Below are 19,936 nucleotides of genomic sequence, written 5' to 3' on the forward strand. Positions count from 1 at the left end.
GTTCTGCGTACAAACGGCCAATGTTGTCCGCCTTGAGCAGTTTTGGCTAAAGTTGACTGTATTTGAGTTACTGTGTGACTTGGCTTGTTAAATTCTATCACTATACAGTCAGTGATTGTGCGGAGAGCATTCTTCGTCTTCCTCAGAGGCGCATTTGAACTGCTAGGAAGTCTTTAGTCTGGAACAGCCAGGCCAGGATAATTAGTGTCGGCTACACTCGGGACATTATCATCACCACGACGGGAAGTCGAAGCAACCAGCCATGGCCTCCGGTACGCCAGATCGTGTTCTACATCTACATTTACGTGATTACTCTGCTATTCACAACAAATTGCCTGGAAGAGGGTTCAATGAAGCACCGTTCCACTGTCGAACAACACACGGGAAAAACGAGCACTTAAATTTTTCTGTGTGGGCCCTCATTTCTCTATTTCTATCGTGATGATCATTTCTCCCTATGTAGGTGGGTGCTAACGGAATGTTTTCACAATCGGAGGAGAAAACTGGTAATTGAAATTTCATGAGAAGATCCCGTCCCAACGAAAACCGCCCTTGTTTGAATGACTGCCACTCCAATTCACGTATCATGTCTGTGATACTATCTCCCCTATTTCGCGATAATACAAAGCGAGCTGCCCTTCTTTGTACTTTTTCAATGTCATCCATCAGTCCCAACTGATGCGGATCCGACACCGCACAGCAATACTTCAGAATAGGGCGGATAAGCGTGGTGTAAGCAGTCTCCTTAGTAGACCTTTTGCACCTTCTAAGTGTTCTGCCAATGAATCGCAGTCTTTGGTTTGCTCTACCCACATTATTATATACGTGATCGTTCCAATTTAGGTTATTTGTAATTGTAATCCCTAAGTATTTAGGTGAACTTACAGCCTTCAGAATTGTGTGACTTATCGCGTAATCGAAATTTAGATGGTTTCTTTTAGTACTCACGTGAATAATTTCACACTTTTCCTTATTCAGGGACAATTGTCACTTCTCACACCATACAGATATCTTATCTAAATCATTTTGCAAGTCGTTTTGGCCATCTGAAGACTTTGCAAGACGGTAAATGACAGCATCATTTGCAAACAGTGTAAGAAGGCTACTCAGATTGTCTCCTACGTCGTTAATATAGATCAGGAACAATAGATGGCCTATAACACTTCCTTGGGGAACGCCGGATATTACTTCTGCTTTACTCTATGACTTTCCGTCTATTACTACGAACTGTGACCTTTCTAACAGGAAATCACGAATCCAGTAGCACAACTGAGTCGATATTCCGTAGGCACGCAGTTTGGTTAGAATACGCTTGTGAGGAACGGTGTCGAAAGCCTTCTTGCAGTAAAGAAGGCAGCCTGGCAATGTATGTCCGCAGCGCCGGCAGACTGGGGGATTTTGCTACGTGATAATCAGAGCTCAGCAGTGCGCACCTGTTTCCGTTCTTTCTATCTTGGCTCTGTCTTCGATTTTCATTGTCTGAGTTCTCACTACTGTTGCAGCTCAATTAATGCCGGGTTTGCTGGGTGTTTTTCTTAAGATTTGAGTTGCAAGTAATTGGCTCCACATACCACTTGGTCAAAAATGTTACAAGCTAGTTCATCGACAAATTCACCTTCACAGCAATTATCTGTGAATCAGATTGACATATTGTAAATGTTTCATGTGTTGTTCATTTTGCATTTATTGAGAACATATCCAATTGTTATCTTGAACAGAACTTTCATTCTGTAGTTAGGTAGAGCAATCCTTTCGTCTGGCACGGCATTGATTACACTTTCCACTGTCAAATTAATTTTTGTCAAATTAAATTATGGCAGGTGCCAAACTCCTCTCTGCTCCACTTGCATTGTCGGTTACAATCTGTTCACGTTCCTTTTTTAATCCAAGTGTAACAGCAAAAGTCGAAATTAGGAAAGGGGGGAGCGGGCTTAGAGCATCATTTCCATATGCAAATTGTAGCTGAATTTAGTGCTAAACACACTGCTAGCCCCGGACCCTCGCAGGTTGACTGGAGAAAACTGCTTACCGTTGGTTTTCGGGACACTAAGTCGCCGAAGTAGCGTCCAATTGAGAGACTTGCTCCAGGCTGTTGCGCCCCACGACATTTGTTTCTTTATTTACTCACCATCACTCATCATAACCATACTATTTACGTATGAGAGCAGCTGTAGGTAACATCTATTCAGTAATATTAGTCCACAGCAATTGTTTGCCAGACGTAGACCTGAATGTCACCTACATTGAGCGGATTTACAAGGTGCCTGACATAATGGAATAGTATGTGTGAACGACGTAACATTGTTTTGAGGACGACGATTTCATCAATCACCTGTGGTGCAACCGGTGGTTAGCGTCTTCCTGGAGCGACGCCCAGTTCTCAATGCTCCTCCTCACGCTCTGCACAGCAGGTGGAGAAAGAGGACCCTTCCGTAATTCTTTGAGCAGGCGATATTCTCGAAGTGGAGCTGCAGCATTACTGTTGCTTTGGTAACAGAGCTTTACCAATAATGCCCTGCTCCTTTTGTCCAAGCTCATGTTGACACATCAAAAAGTTCACGACGAGTGGTCTGTTGTATGAGACTATGAATCACGATGACTGATCACAGCACTTGGTGGCCTTACTTGTAACTGGACGGTGGCGCTGTGACGTATGGAAATCATACACCCCATACTCAGGACACTAATGCTACCAAGTTTGGTACTAGTACAGTAATTAGGGAATTTATATAGAAGCTAGTGAAATTAATCGTAAATATCCCATATATCTTTAATACAGTAGCAACATCTCCACAGACAACACCACAAGGAAAATATTTCCATCTGTTTTCTACTTCTATAGCTGCAATAGCAATTCAATATGCAGCAGAAAAATTATGATGTTGTGTCACATGACAAAATTTATGAGATGTACAGCAAAGCCATATACCCCTCTGGTCCGAACTCATAATACAGGAGTACTGTTTCCACTCTACAAATAGCCGGCCGGTGTGGCCGTGCGGTTCTAGGCGCTTCAGTCTGGAATCGCGTGACCGCTACGGTCGCAGGTTCGAATCCTGCCTCGGGCATGGATGTGTGTGATGTCCTTAGGTTAGTTAGGTTTAAGTAGTTCTAAGTTCTAGGGGACTGATGACCACAGATGTTAAGTCCCATAGTGCTCAGAGCCATTTGAACCACTCTACAGGTAAATATTTATTTAAAAACTAGTGGCGTCCATAGAATACTGGAGAAAAATATATACGTTATTGATAAATTTGTAGCATTATTTGTGACGTGGATTTTTTCATCAAAAATTTAAGCCCCTCTCTTATTCATAATCTCAAAGAGGGCAGTATGCTGCGATACACAAAGCAAGTCTCGTATTCGTAGCCTGCACTGTAGCACGCTCTACATAATTTCGATAGTAATAGTGCTAATCAGATCTATGAGTCCGTCCATCAACTTGCCCCTTTAGCCACTGCTGTGTTGGCCCAACGTCGAGCAGTACTCGTCACAACCGCCCATACGACGCAGCTACGGGCTAGACAACCCATAAAAATGGTGTGGGAGGCCGTCTGTGAACCACTTCTGCTACGACTTTCTAAAGAACTTCCATGCTGAATTTATACTTTATTCTCGGAATGTGCGCCTAGATATGCGTGTTTCAGAGGTTCGTTCGTTGTTTGACCTGGTGCCATCCTGTAATCCTTTAAGTGCATCAATGTTATACATGTTGCAAAACCAGAGTAATATCAGTTGTCAATTCCTCTACACAGAGACGATTCAAGATCGTGCAGTTGTCTCAGTGGAATGAAAAATTGTACGTTGGAAGTCCCTGGAGTCAAAAAGAGAACATTAATCAACGAGGAAACTATTACCTTTGACGTGGGTACTTAGACCCAAGAATTTTTTCGTTTCAATTTTTTTCGCAAATACGCTCGTGATCAGAAAGAGTGTGCTACTGATTTATGGCCGAAACTTTTTTGCCGAAACTTAATATGACATGAGCACATTTCAATGACACCGTAAAAGGAGGATCAAATATTTCTATGCGAAAGATGATCGTTAGATTCTTCGATATTATCTATTTTTCCATCAGTATAAATGCTCTTAGTAAACACAGATATGTAAAATGCGCTTAGTGTTTTGTTTCTGCCTTCTGCTTGTTGCTCATACTGCATCACAGGACAAAAATGTTATATTTCACCAAGTTCTGTGACACCAGATTAAAATTAAATTATAGACACACAGTACTTTTTGCGATATCAGTCTTCAGTCTACTTTAATGCTGCTAGTGATGATTCCCATTGGCTTTTCATTTCTGAGTTACACCCAGTGCCTCAATTATTCTTTGCATAAAGTCTATCGTATGTCTTCAGATATTTGCTTCCCTCTATGGCTCCGTCTAGTACGGTACTACAGAACTTAGTAACATAAGTCTTAAGGCATGTATTGTCATCCTGTAGATGCTTTTCATTAGTTCCGCATATTCCTTTGTCGTAGGTTCTGTACAGAAGCTCATCACTTCTCAACGTAACCGTCTGCTAAATTTACAGCATATTTCTCAACTCTCATCTCAATTCTTGCATTCTGTGTAAGTTTTCCGACAGCCGATCCACCTACGTACGACGTTTTGACCCAGACACGTATTCTGTAACGGTACAATTCTGCCTACTCTCTATTAAGCAAACGCTGGATTTTCTGCGTCGGGTAGTACGAGTGCTGCGAGCACCTAGCGATGACATTTGCCGATGAAACGCACCTCGTTCAAGAAAATGATCGCTCTTAAAGCCATTGCATTATCGCAGAGCCTTTCTGAGAACAGCAAGCATAGCTATCGGTCCCCCCACGGGGAGGCTAGCAAAGGCTGCGCCTCCATCACTATCTCAGCGAACTCTGGGACAGAGATAGTTGTAAGCGCTGACATAGTCGTATGACGGAGATACAGCGATCTGTGTTAGTTGTTAATTTTTTTCAATAACCTAAATCATAATAAAACATAAATTTACAAATTGATAACAACCGGTGTCGATTGACTGACGATCATCTTCTGATCAGGCTTGTTAGACTCTTAGCATGCAGGTACACTGTTGCCCCCAACACCATCGTCACTATGTGTGACTCCCAAGTGCCATACTTAGATACAGATTCCTTAGTCCTGTACAATTGTTAGCTGAATGTACTGACGGTGTAGTTGTCGCCAACAGAGTACTTAGAGGTTCTGTTAGTAAGCTGGTTCTGAGTAACACATGATAACACTGGTGTAGTGACTGACATTATTCACAAACACTGAGGCTTTGGTGATCTTGAACTGAAAATGGTTGTCAGTCAAACGAAACCGCTTATTAGCAAACCGCAATTTTACGTTATATTGTGACCAAGACTATAAGAAAATTAAGAAAGAAATAATTATAATAATACACCAATAACGAGAACTAATGTTTAGAAAAGAGTAATGGTAGCTTGTGATACAGGTAAGTCTGAATCAGGGAAATGAAAGTAATTTAACCAAAATTAAAATGTAATAGGAAAAGCAGATAGACTGGAATGGGTAGGCGTCCTGTGACTGAATGATTCTGACCACGCGGAACGTGCCACCCCTCTCTTACCTTGGAGACTGTGGTAAAGATCAAAGTTAGTGGAGACTTGGTGGTTTTAACCTCTCATGTGAACTTGATGGACAGAAGGTGATCGGATGGTATGCAGTCTCAGCAGCGGTCAGCGGTGTTGAACACGTTTCTGCGCGTCCAACGTAAGACATTTATGTTTTTATTACAACTGTAGGATTAGGAGGAAATGAATTACCGAATAAAAACTACAGGGTGCCATATAATAAGGTTATATTACTGTTCATATCTTTGTAAAATATCGAAGCCACAACAAAGGCAATCATGCTGATTGAAGGCCCCCTAACGGCTAAAGAACATTTGCTTGAAACATTTGAAACGTCCCCTTTGACAAATTTTACATGACTGTGCTTAAACTGACACACAATAATTTTAGCGCAACGCAATCTGACTTTCAAAAATCCTTACAAAAGAATGGTCCTGACTATCATTAACCCATACGTTTCACAAATCACTTACCTCACAAAAATCTTGGTTACTCGAACTACTGCAATACAGCGAGCGCCACTGCCAGCTAAATAAAAGATTCAAACCACGGAAGGCACTAACTACTGATAGGCATAGTTAGCAAATGAAAGATTTTAATTGAGAACAAACAATGTATTTACCTTCATAGTCATCAAAAGTCATAATATATATAGCAGTTCATGACATCCAGTTTTACAAATTTTAAAACTCCGCCATTTCTCTCCCCACATCCACCACTGCTGGCGGCTCACCTCCAACTGCTCAACGCTATGCGCTGTTCACATCCATCTGCCCAACACTACAATGGCAGAGAACAACGCCAACTAGCCACAGACTGCACACAGCACAGCCAGTGATTTTTCATACAGAACGCTACGTGGCGTTACCAATAAAAAAACCTAAACAGCCTACTTACACAGCCCCCATGCTCCCCACAAAAAATTTTACAAATTGTTTTGGGCACTGGCCAATACAGATTTGAAAAAAATTTTCATAATTACAGTAAGAAAGATATCAAATGCACACACTTATTAATACAATGTTGGTCAAAAGCTAAAATTTTCTTACAGTCCATAAAGACAGTCCTGATCATTCATCACAGTAAAACTGCCGTTTCTTTTCTCAAAATCTGAGCAGTAAAAGACAATGCACACGGAAGTTGTGGATTTCCATGCAGTCTTGAAGAAGTAGTTTCGTCCTTCCAACCGAAAGACAGTGCTGACTCTTGACCTGCTGACAGGTAATGGGCCACAACAGAGCAAACCCACTACAGAGTCAGTCGAAGTTTTGAAGAATATTGGTTGGTAGGTCATCACAGAACAGACCACTGTAGTCTTGTTAGAGATTACGGTATTGGTGGGCCACCAGAGGTGCAAACCCACTGCAGTCCTTGTAGAAATAATGGTATTGGTGAGTCATCAAAGGTGTAGACCCACTGTAGTCCTTGTAGAGATGGCTAGCAGCCATTCGTTGCGACTGTGCAGGTGAACAATCACCATCGAAGAGTCTTGTGGACAATATAGCAAGTCCATAAACCACCACTTGTGCACTCACAAAGTTTTTGGAATTGTCCTTACAACCAGCAATGCTGTTATCCAGTCCCTTGCTGAATTATTAACACACATGCAAACACTAACAGTCCCTACTTCTCACATATTGTCCATATACTATGACCAACAGAAACGTGTGCTGTGAAATGATACATAATTTGATGAACTGGTGTCAATTACAATTTTATAACATAAGAATACAATAACAAAGGTACAAAATACATCATTAAAGAACATAACAGTACAGATAACATTTGTAATAACACAGACTTTACAAAAGAACAGAAATAAACATATACATCAGTGTTACAGGAATTATGAAATACGTAAATATATAAAATAATGAGAATAGTTTTCGAAACACTAATTTCACACATGAGCATTGAAACAGAACAGAATTAATAATGTCTAAACATCTTTACAAAGTAAATAACATAGTATCTGAAAAATTCTACAACATAAATCTTATTAGCTAAACATTTAAAGACAGGAAAAAGACAAATTCACATAGTGTAATAAGACAAAAATACAGGACAGGGTTCGTTGTCAGTATAACATTTGGTACTGCAGTCCAACCCAAAACTTCATTCTGTAGATCTTTCGTCTTATTTCAACATTTGTTTCCACCAAAAAGAATCCAATCCAAGCATGCTTTCTGTATTTATATGTTCAAATATTTCGTACCTCATTATTTATTTCCCATTATCTTACCTCATCATTTATTTCCAAGAAAATCATACCTATACCTGCTTTCTGCACTTATTCGTATAACTTCTCAATGCATTTCTTCAAATTCATCGCAACTCATTCTCTTATATAGTCTACCCCCTCTTAGGCTAACTTAAATCCACTGAGCTCAGATGCTATACTAAGGGACGAGGCAATGCAGCAGTACAAAACAATTAACATAAACAGCAATGACAAAAAAAATGCAAATTCGCAAAGCAAGCACCAATATTTCAACTAATATAAGGCAATTAGTAGCAAACAAGAAAAATAAATCAGTAGTAAAACTGGCTTAACAGAGTAATGCAAAGTGAAATTTAGTAGCACTATGCCTGGCAAACAGCAGCAGCAAATGCAATAACTTATATCTAAACATGACATAGCTCAAGCAGAAAAAATATTACAGTAAAAATGGCGATGTTCAATACCTATGTCACATCTTAACACTAGAGTGATGCATCACAAAAACTTACTCTGCAAGAAAGTTAACAAGTCATTAAAAAAATTATTTACGCAATTCCTGTGAAGGGAAATGTCTATTTGTGCTCTTGTTTCTAAGAAAGTGTATCATAAACGTATCCTTAACTGGGGCTGTAGACAGAAAATAGTGATATTAGTGCATCTATTAAATTTTGTAATAACCAATGCTGCAGTACAGCTAGAAACTAGATATTAAAGAAAATGAGCAAATATGTAAGGCATGAAACATCATTCATTAGCCATATGGCATTTCATAAGGTAGTAAAAAAAAATCTCTCAACTAGAAAGACAGTAGTCATAATCAGGTGTACAGACATAAAAATATTTCTTGTCATTTCATTAGGCATTTCAGTAAATATCATAAATTAAGATCTCCACAGTGTTATCATATGTTTTCAAGTTTGAGCGTGTCCTATTTACGATGCTTTCTACAAAGGAATGTCAATAGCGAGGTTCATGGCCCCTTTTTTTTTCACCAGTGCCTCTGAAAGGCACACACTAATGGCTTTTTTCCAGGCAACTGTCGCGCAGCTGGGTGCCCATGACTCATTACGTGAAGGTGGTCACTTAACTTTCTTACTGAAATATTAACAACACCAGTTTGCATTACAGTGACAGTCTCATATAAAAAATTTCACAGGTCGAGAATTTGCGTCGCAAATGTGTAGAAACAAAATCCTATGAATATAACAGTGTTCAAAAAGTTTTCATCGGCATTGTGATACATTCGCGCATTTACACACATTTCATAACTCTTGAAGTACGATTCTTGGTTTCCAACATCCCTCTCCACATATCAGAGTCCCTAACCACTACTTATTATTCATATACGTATTCGTTGACACTTCTTCAATACTTCATCATAATAAATAGGTAGCATAATCAAATTCCTCATATACGGTAGCATCATCCTATTGAGCATAGACATACCTCAACAGCATAATACACATCATCGTCGTAAAAATAACATCATAACACCTCAGTCAAATCTCAAAGATGTCGTAGCTTTCTGCTATAATGCCAAACCTAAAAAAAATTCTCTGCTCATTTCAATAGTGTCATCTACCTCAAACATACTTTAAAATCATGTTCCCTTACCAAATACATCATTCAAAGCTCTCATAGTATCACAATGGTTCCGAAAAAATATGAACAGTTTACAAAGTATAGACAAAATACAATTTCATGAGTGTGAAGTTACCCAACTGTGTAACTGCGTAAACATGTGTCACTGATATAGTAAAAAAATGTTTTCTCTCAGTTAAATGATCAGATAGCTGTGTAATTTGTGTGTTAGAAAAAAATGGTACCGATGTGTAAAGTTGTATAAGCAAATACCATATTAGCTAGGGCTCCTTGTGCTTGCCAAACACATGGTACACAAAGTAAGCGTGTACCCCCCTGAGGATTAATGAATAATACCCTCAGGTGTTACATATTACAGCAAAGGAATGAAATGTGTCACGGAAAACCTGTGCACCATTGTACTTCAAAGATCTTTAAAAAAAATTTTTTAAGTACAAAATTAATCACTCAAATACGTGTACTGTAGCGCTAAACTGTGCGTCTTGTTGCAAGATAATCTCTGTGGAAGTGTCGTAGTTATCGTCGTCCGAAAGCTAAGTTCTGCAAAAGTCAATGTACTTACCTCATGATAAACAAAAGTGAAATGCTTTGCGTATAGATATCTTAGTTATTACGCTTACTGTCGTGATGAAGAAAGTACTGTGCTGTAACGTATTGTTGTGCTATGGAAAAGGCTGTCTCATTGTAGCTATACCACAAAAGTTACTACTAAAACATGTTTTACTTTCCAGAAGAATTCAGAAAAACTGTGCAGATATAAAACAGATACACCGCAAAAGCAACATTGTAAATTGTCACTCATTAATAGCGTCGTGATAAAATTGTATAGCTGTCACATAAACTAACCACTGTGTCATCTGGTTCTCACAGAAAGTACTTTAAATCCAGAATGTATTTTCAAGTAAACCAAAATGTTGCATTAAAATCTCATTAGCAGTACTGGTAAATGTTCTAAGTATGTGAGCCTTATAGACGTTATGTAATCGTGCAACTAACAAGCAAGAATGTACACACACAATAACACTGTGTCGTCTGTTCACAATAACAATGCATTCGTAATTTCTGTTTAAATAAGTTCTCTTGGTTCTTGATCGGATGTTTAACTTCAAACATTGTTGCATGTTAACAGATTCTAAGTCTGACAAAGCACACTAGTATGTAAAGTGAAAAGTTGTATGGCAAAGACAAAGTTAAAAAGCAGATTACCTTTCAATAAACGGTTTTACATGTGAAATGTGGTGAAACCTTTACTCTTCCTAGTACGCAGAGTTTCAACTTCAACGCAATTATCATGTGGTATACGTCGGATTCTGTAAGGCCCATTGTAAACTAGAAAGAATTTGTGACTCAAGTGTTTCTTCTTATGTGACAATGAATGATCTTTAATGAGAAATTTCTGACCAATATATAATATCTTTGCATTTGCTTTACCGTGTAGTTTTCTCCTTTTGTCTGCTGCAGATTTTATATTTTTAATAGCCAAATCAATTATCTCTTTGTGTCAAAGTTTACGTGTATTCGGGAAAGGTACAAGCTCTCTGATTCTGTTCGGTGGTTCTTCATTGTTCAGTACAAGAGTAGGTGGTAAAGCAGAGGAGTCATGAGGCATTTCATTCAGCACGTTTTGAAATAAGTGTAAATATCTGTCCCAATGCTGATGCTTTCTGTGACAATAAAGTCTGCAAAGCTTATTTATATCTTTCATAATCCGCTCGGAGGGATTACAATGTGAGTACAACGAAATAAAAACAGGTTTTATTTTATGATTCCGAAGCATGTGTGACCAAACAGCAGATCTGAATTGCGGTCCGTTATCTGAAATAACTTTAGCAACGAGGCCAACTTCACGTAAGAAATTTTTAACAAAGGCGTTGGATACAGACCGTCCAGTGGCTTTACATAACGGAGTGAAAGAAACAAATTTTGAAGTAAGTTCAACAGCGACTAGAACGTACGATAATCCATTTGATGTTGTGACAAGGGGTCCCAGGAGATCAACAGCAGCAAATTCTTTTAATTTAGAAGGAATGATAGGAAACAACGGAGCACGATGTGAGATAGTAGATGGTTTCACCTTTTGACAAAGTTTACAAATAGACAAGACTCTTCGAATTTTCTTTCCATATTGTTAAAATAACAAGTCGTCCGAAGAATATGATAACATTTTCGTGGGCCAAAATGTTCATAGCTGAAATGAATGTACCAAATGAGCTTATTAACAAAATCGTCAGGAATGCAAAGTAGCCACAGCGTGCCATCAACAGTGAAGCGTTTGAGCAGTATGTTGTTTCTAACCAGATAATAATGCCGAATCTGTGTGTGTGGCTTTTCATGCCATTTGCTTTTGATGTCTTTCCAAATCGGATCTTTATCTTGTTCGTGAGCAATATCCTTTAAAGATGTGGAGATGAAGTTTTCAAAGGCGACTTTCTGAATGTCAAGAATACTGAAATTTTTCTCGAGGTTGCCTTCTGTGTTACTTTTCTCAAGCCCAGCCGGTGCACGTGACAGTGCGTCCGCAACAATGTTCTCCTTGCCGGGAATGTAGACTAATGTGAAGTGGAATTCTTGCAGAAACAATGCCCAACGTTTTAACCTGTCATCATTTAAGTTTGAAGACATAAGAAATTGTAATGCACGATGATCACTGTATACTTTTACGTCCTTAGCAGAAAGAAAGAAACGGAATTTGGTAAATGTCCAAACGATAGCTAAAGCTTCTAATTCAGATTTTGTTAGCACTCTGCTAGCAAAAGCAATGGTTTTCTGAACAGCAGTGTCATTTTCTATGGCTTCTTGAAATAAATGGGCACCAAGACCGACTTTAGAAGAATCTGTGCTACGGCAGAACTCTTGTGACAGATCTGGATGATCTAGTATTGGCGCGTTAAGTAACGCTTCTTTCAAAGAATTCAATTCCAACTGTGCTTGTTCGTCCCAGTTCCAAACAGTATTTTTTCCAGTGAGAGAACAAAGTTTTGGTGTAACTAGAATTTGCATATTCAGAAAACGAGGGTAAAAATTTTCGAGACCTAGAAAACTGTGGACTTGTTTTTTTGTGGATGGAAATGGAATGGCTCTGATTCCTAATAACATTTTAGGATCCGGCTGAATGCCTTCAGAAGAAATAATATGTCCCAAAAACTTCACCTTTGTCCTACCGAATTCAGACTTTTCCAAGTTACTGCAATTCCCGATTCTACAAATATATGTAACATGCTGTTGAGGATGCGATTGTGTTGTTCCCATGAGACTCCTGCTATCAGAATATAGTCCACATATAAGGTCATGTGACGTTTTAAGAACTTAGGTAATATGGAACTTAGCCCGCAAATGAATGCTGCCGATGAAATGTTCAAACCAAAAGGAAGTTTCCGAAACTGATAACAAACGCCGAAACAAAGGAAAGCTGTGCATTTTCTACACCCTGGATGAAGTTCGATCTGATAAAAGCTGTATCAGAGATCAATAGAAGACAACACTGTTACACCATTAAAATTTTGAAGTAGTTCTTCTAACGTTTGAGGCCTGTCTGTTTCAGGAATAATGATAGTATTGATTTGTCTCGAATCTAAGACAAGCCTGATCGATCCATTTTTCTTCTCAACAACACGTAATGGATTGTTTTATGAGCTTACTGCAGGCTCAATAATGCCCTCGTCAAGCATAGATTGTATTTCTGTTCTATCACGGTCCCTATAATGCGCCGGAATTACGTATGGCCTAACACAAAATTTAGTATGCTCACCAACACTAAATTCGTATTGAAATCCCTTGATTGTTCCTGTTTTGTAAGTAAAAACTGTGGAATGTGCTTGTAGAATCTCAAAAAGGTCTTGCCTATCAGTGTCATTACGATTCTCAATTGTTTGAATTTTATTCAGAATTAACTCATTAGTATCAAATGCGCTGTCGATATCATCCCTGTCAGTACTTGCAGAGTGATTGTTAGTGTCAAGTTCCATCGAAAATTCCGAACTGTTGTCTAACAGGAGGTAAAGCCGATTAATTTCTTCGTCATGGTTTGAGAGCCAATCTTCAAATTTCAAAGCTATTGACTTACCTTCTTTCTCTAAACTTATTTCAGCATCGTGAAAGTTTAACATTGCTTTGTATTCATTCAAAAAGTCTACTCCCAATATAATTTCCGTCGACAATAATGGAACAATAAGAAAGTCCATAGAGAAGCTGTGGCGTTGACAAAAGAATTCTAAGTTGGTTTGTTGGCGTACATCTACACTTTTTCCAAAGATTACTCCTTGTAATTTAATCTTACATAACGGAAGTGTGGGGCAATCGTTCGACTTGTTGCATTTGCTAAAGGCTGTTTCACTAATTACTGAAATGGGACTGCCAGAGTCAAGTACTGCCGTAAATCTTACATCATTTACTGTAATGTGAATCACAGGATATGCAATGTTGTTATGTTTTACGTCGTGTTCCTGGAGTAAGATTTCCCTAATGTCCTCCAATTTTTACGTAATTACTAGCAACGGCAGCTGCGTCGTCAGTTTCATAAGTACGTTTTGTGGCTGACAGCGGTATGAGTAATTGCCTATTGTGTCTTTGTTGGCGCGCGTCGTTATTGGGATTTGGAGACATAACTTCTACAAATCCACCTTGTCGAGAGGGCCCCGCCCTGTTTGAATTCCGCCAGTTCTGATGCAATTCAGATCTGTCGTTACGATCATATCGTCTGTCGTCATGTCGGTAGATTCCATAGTTTCTTTCTTGTCAGTCACGTGGTGGAGAATTTCTCCCTGAATCGTAACTGCGCGCTGGACCGTTGCGTCTAAAGTTCTTCTGTCTCCCTTGTTAATAATTATTTTGGTTCCCGTATTGCCTGTTTCTCTGATTGTCTCTGTGATAGTCACTACTGCGGAGAGGTGATCTTTCCCTGTAATTATTGCTACTCTGCCAACGGTTGTCATATGGGTGGTGTCTGTTTTGGTCACGATTTGTGTTGTGAGAATAGCCTTGTCGTGTCCAGTTATTATTTCTTTCATCGAGGAATTGTGACGGATGTGACCTGTAATTGTTGTGCTCCTGTTTTCGCGTTCCGCGATGTCAGAGTCAATTTCCTATTCTTGTAACAGTCCCTGTAAAGCTTCAATGTCATCTTTGCAACGTCCTGCCAAAATAATATGTCGTAAATGTTCAGGTAGTTTGATTAAGCATATCCGGATGAGTTCTGAGGGGCTGTATGGGTTTGACAGGTACTGATTCTTGTGCAACATGTCTTCAAAATATTTCACAAAACTGGAAAATTCAGATTGTTCGAAATGTTTCATCATTATGATGCTATGTTTTACTCGGTCTTGTGTAGCTTGAGACCAATATGCTGAGAGGAAGGCATGGTAAAATTGTCCTTCACTGTGGCAAACGTGAATGACCGATCGCATTCTTACAGCTGGTTCATTCTCTAAGTAGCCACACATAAATTCTAATCTGTGTTCTAATGACCAGTTGGGAGGAAAACAATGAGAGAATTGATGGAGCCATGCTTGTGGATGAATGTCGTAGCCAGAATTCTTAAATGTTTTGAATTTACGTATGGTAATGTACAGCTTATAGTCAAAATCATCGTGTCGGCGAGTAGCATATCGGTCACTGTTACGTCGTGTCGGCGGTTCCATCTCAAAATTCGGTGCACCTTGCCAATTTCTTTCATAATTTCCGAAATGCCCTGTGTTATTATTTTGCGGCTTTTCCGTATTTCTAAGTTCCTCTTCCCGTGTTAGAGCGCGAGTGTCCTCTGAAATTTGTAATTTTTGTATTACTTGTGCCAACTGATCTTGTACTTCCCGGATATCTCTTTTGTATTGCGTATTAACTTGATTCTGATTTAGTTTGAATTTCTTAATTTGTTCATAATCTTCTCTGTCAGTGATGGCTACAGGTCTTGTGTCATTCAGATCATCATCTACCTTTGCAGATAAGTTAGTGAACTGATCTGAAAGTTTGGCTACTTTCTCCGGTAGTGTACTTATTTCCTCAGTGTGTTTTTCTGAACCAAGTTTCAGAGTGTCCATTTGTGTTGAAATCGTAACTACCATGTTCTTTAAGTTATCCTGAGTTTTGGCAAGTTGCGTAACCGAATCGGTAGATGCAACTGAGTCAATTTTAGCCCACAAGGTCTCATGATTTTCATGAACAATGGTTTGCAGTTCTTTCATGGCTGCTTCGTGATTTTGTAATGCATTTTCATGCCGCGAAAAAATATGTCGAAAATGCTCACAAATTTGTGTTTTTACGTCATTACAGACTATTTGACATTTCGATTCAATGCTATGTAACTCAGTAGTTAAATCTTCACGTGTTTGTTCAAGTGTGGTGTCTAACTTTTGAGGCTTTTTCAGTGTTTGTCTCTGATTTTGTTCCATTGTGTCTAACTGTTGCTGTGTTTGTCTCTGGTGTTGTTCCACTGTGTCTAACTGTTGTTGTGTTTGTCTCTGGTGTTGTTCCATTGTGTCTAGCTTTTGAAGATTTTGTTCCATCGCGTCTAACTTTTGAAGATTTTGTCCCATTTGTTGCATTAATTGTAATAACAATGCACTGGTGTCTGAAACATGTTCCTCAGTGCTATTCGGCAATGCATTTGAATCGCCAATATTCGCATTTTGAAAAGCAGAAAATGTGTCTTGGTTTATTTGAGAAAACGGCGAGGACGTAAAACCTGAATCTACAGTATTTGCAAGAATGTGTCCTGTCGTTTCGGATTCCTGAGGCGAGCTGTTGCCGACCGATCGATCGATAACGCTTCCCTGTTCACTAATTGTTTCACTGCCTACGCCATTATTTGCAGCCCGCTCCGCTTCCCTATGTACAATTACCAAATTAATACTTCGAACATTAGTTAATTCATTACACGGTGGCGCTAACACAGTGCTTTCGTCTTCATTGCCATTTCTCAGTTTACTTTGGAGCCTAGTATAACGTTTTTCACACTCCATTATTGTCACAATATTTCACACGGCAATACAGAAAAGCACAATTTGAAGAGCAAATTAAGAAAATACATTAACATAGCATTGAAAATAATATCTCGTTAACTGCAAGCCCTGCTGCGAAATACTTGGTGCAAATCTACATGTATACCACAACTGTTTTACTGTACAAGAATGAAAACTACAACTACAAAGGAAATTCTCTCTATGATTACGCGCTAGCAATAAACAATAGCTACACTAATTACACAAACAACAAGAACAAAATCAGAAGATTCCAGTGAGGTATCCTCGGCTAAGGGTCGACATATGAAACGTCCCCCTTGACAAATTGTACATGACTGTGCTTAAACTGACACACAATATTTTTAGCGCAACGCAATCTGACTTTCAAAAGTCCCTACAAACGAATGGCCCTGACTAACATTAACCTATACGTTTCACAAATCACTTACCTCACAAAAATCTTGGTTACTCGAACTACTGCAATACAACGAGTGCCACTACTGCCAGCTAAATAAAAGATTCAAACTACGGAAGGCACTGACTACTGATAGGCATAGTTAGCAAATGAAAGATTTTAATAGAGAACAAACAATGTATTTACCTTAATAGTCATCAAAAGTCATAATACATATAGCAGTTCATGACATCCAGTCTTACAAATTTTAAAACTCCGCCATTTCTCTCCCCACATCCACCACTGCTGGCGGCTCACCTACAACTGCTCAACGCTACGCGCTGTTCACATCCATCTGCCCAACACTACAATGGCAGACAACAATGCAAACTAGCCACAGACTGCACACACCACAGCCAGTGATTTTTCATACAGAGCGGTACGTGGCGTTACCAATAAAAAAACCTAAATTGCCTACTTACACATTTTGTAATTTTCATCTGGACAAACAGTTATTTAGGTGATAATGGGACACCCTGCATTTTAATGCAACTAATCACACGTTTTAATGGGGTGCTCGCACTCCTGGTGACCCGGCCGTAACAAAACTTTAAATGTGTCATATTTTCAGCCAACTACCCCTTGCTGTGTGGCAATCGTTGCGTTCTGTAGTCTGTCTAAGGTGCAAGCAGATGCGTTATGGCTTCTCTCACTAAGTTTCTAATTGGCGGGGGGCTCAGAATAAAAGTGGTACAAGTGCGCTCTAGTGCAAACTGAGTGAATGACTGTCAAACTTAAATGGCTATTATTATATTATGTGAGCAGTATCTCACGAAACGGCATACATTTTTCCCTGATGGTCAAGTACTCTGTGTGTAGCTATAGACATGGTTAGAGACTGTGTGTCTCTGCATTATTTTGTATAATATATTAGAAATATCTACAGTCGTTGCATCTTTAAGCTTTTTACAATAAAACTGGCAAGTTAAAATCCTGATCAAACACCTTCAAAATTGTTCATATTTCATTGACAATAAATGACGCATTTCTTCTGATAAAGATGGTAATAAAATACACTCTATCACAAACTATCAGCTATCGGCACTGGCATGAAGCAGAATATTGCTTCAAGCATACATTGCATTCTAATTTTCGGATTATAAAAGTAATTTTTCAGAAAATTAATGGTGATTGGTTTGCCTTAAGAGTTCTGAAGAGTCATTGCGCATGTGGGAAAAATTGATTCATTTGAAGAAGTAGACACTGCTTTAAGTTATGTTTGCTGTGTCTATGTAAGAAATATCATCCCACATCCTTTAATGCCGAAAGCACATCCAATTCCTAATCATACAGTACTCTATTATTCTAGAATGTTTTAATTCATTCTATTAATAAATAGAGCTACCTTTAACTTTATTTATTGTTGTTTGACTTGGGCTTCACATTTTCATGAATGCTTTATGTGTTCAGTCGTTTACTAGCTGTTGATTATAAATTCAGTACTTCCTTGGAATAATAAAAATTAGTAAACTGCAAAGAGCATAAAAATCTAGTAAAATACCATCCCATCATATTACTGATAAAATTTAATGTTCATGAAACACTATAAGTAATGTTGTAAAAGATGTAAATTCAACGACAAAAGTAACCAGAACCAAGTCCAGGGGTCCATTCTATATGCTTCAACACTAACAACATGACACGACCATCTCGCGCTCAGGGTTTTAAAACAACAGTTAATCATTGACATGTAATTCTCTTCCAATTTTCTCGAAATTACCTAAGTAATACACCTTACTACTTGTACACCATGTTGTCCTCTTGTACTATAAATGTACACAAAGTTTCAAGAACATACATGATATGAATGTTGAAACACATTCGCACTATTTCACGATTTACACTAGACGCAGACAGCTAGGGTACACTAATTCCGTCCTGGAGGGTATGGGGTGGTGGCAGGAATGGCATCTGGCCACCCCTTCCAATTAACCATGCCAACTCCGTACTTAACCCTGTCGACCCTGGGACCAGAGATGCGGGATACAGGCAGTAGCGAAAGAAAGAAAGAAACATAATCTGGATGTTGTGGCCTTCTCTTCTTTGAACTACAGATTTGAATCTGGTTGGATGGATATCCCTGTACCCTTGCCTATTTGAAACACAAACATAGTAGGTCGTGACATTTCTAATTTAGAACAAGTTTTAATAGCCCATGTTCATTTGGATGACATAGTCAGAAGAAGAGGGTACTGGAACAGCTCTCATGAATGGAAAGAAAAGGGCAGAGGTATATCAGCACTCAGTATGTCCAGAATATTTGAATGCTCCTTGCCGTTTCCTTATTTATGGAAAATATTCCAAATATTAATAATCATAATCTCATTCTCTTCACACTGTACTTGAATGTTTGAGTTACTATCCATTTTCTTTTGCACCAGAATAAATTCCTGCTTAGCATTCATAATAATATATTTCATGTAACTGATATATCTCAATAGCATCTTGAGAGGCATACATGTAAGAAAACTCTGGTAGTCGTCTACCAAACAGTCTTCTGGTTGGTCTATGTACCCTCCTGCACTCACTAAACTATTAAAATCTGAGTTAGATGCAGAAATATACACTCCTGGAAATTGAAATAAGAACACCGTGAATTCATTGTCCCAGGAAGGGGAAACTTTATTGACACATTCCTGGGGTCAGATACATCACATGATCACACTGACAGAACCACAGGCACATTGACACAGGCAACAGAGCATGCACAATGTCGGCACTAGTACAGTGTATATCCACCTTTCGCAGCAATGAAGGCTGCTATTCTCCCATGGAGACGATCGTAGAGATGCTGGATGTAGTCCTGTGGAACGGCTTGCGATGCCATTTCCACCTGGCGCCTCAGTTGGACCAGCGTTCGTGCTGGACGTGCAGACCGCGTGAGACGACGCTTCATCCAGTCCCCAAACATGCTCAATGGGGGACAGATCCGGAGATCTTGCTGGCCAGGGTAGTTGACTTAAACCTTCTAGAGCACGTTGGGTGGCACGGGATACATGCGGACGTGCATTGTCCTGTTGGAACAAGAAGTTCCCTTGCCGGTCTAGGAATGGTAGAACGATGGGTTCGATGACGGTTTGGATGTACCGTGCACTATTCAGTGTCCCCTTGACG

The sequence above is a fragment of the Schistocerca americana genome, chromosome 3, assembly GCF_021461395.2.
Source record: "Schistocerca americana isolate TAMUIC-IGC-003095 chromosome 3, iqSchAmer2.1, whole genome shotgun sequence".
NCBI classification, from domain to species: Eukaryota; Metazoa; Arthropoda; class Insecta; order Orthoptera; family Acrididae; genus Schistocerca; species Schistocerca americana.